The sequence below is a fragment of the Aplysia californica genome, unplaced genomic scaffold (genome assembly GCF_000002075.1).
Source record: "Aplysia californica isolate F4 #8 unplaced genomic scaffold, AplCal3.0 scaffold01366, whole genome shotgun sequence".
NCBI classification, from domain to species: domain Eukaryota; kingdom Metazoa; phylum Mollusca; class Gastropoda; order Aplysiida; family Aplysiidae; genus Aplysia; species Aplysia californica.
In genome coordinates this window covers 52,102-52,629 of record NW_004798636.1, presented here as the reverse complement: position 1 = coordinate 52,629, position 528 = coordinate 52,102, and the positions used below count along the sequence as shown (strand labels likewise).

The window sequence follows — 528 nt, the reverse complement described above, 5'->3', positions numbered from 1 at the left end:
GATGGTGAGATGGTGAAATGGTGGGATGGTGAAATTGGGAAATGGTGAGATGGTGAAATGGTGAGATGGTGAGATGGTGAGATGGTGAGATGGTGAAATGTGGGATGGTGGGATGGTGAAATTGGGAGAGGGTGAGATGGTGAAATGGTGAGATGGTGAGATGGTAAAATGGTGAAATTGTGAAATAAATGGTGAAATGGTGAAATGGTAAAATAGTGAAATAGTGAAATGGTATAGATTTAACACCCCTATCAACACTGTTAGGTGATCTAAGAGGCGGGACCTCCGAGTTCAACGTGTGGTTGAGGAAGGAAACTAAGGAAGTTTAAGTTTTTGTTTTTGTTTTTGTAAATGTTTTACGGCGCTTGGAACTGCATAAGGTCATAGGAGCGTGTGGGACACTTTAAACATGTTCAGTTGGTAGGAAATTTTGAACTGTGCCCGGGTGGCGGCCGAAGCCTACTCTTATCACTTTTAGACCAACAAGAGATAATTCTGTTGGCATGGTGAAGATATCTTTGACACCCC

The 528-nt window shown here is 42.6% G+C and overlaps 1 protein-coding gene across 1 annotated transcript in view; it reads right to left on the bottom strand.

Moving 5' to 3' along the window:
* Nucleotides 1-528, bottom strand: part of LOC101861709 — a gene marked incomplete in the record, with an annotated part of 7,835 nt that overhangs the window by 1,322 nt on the left and 5,985 nt on the right.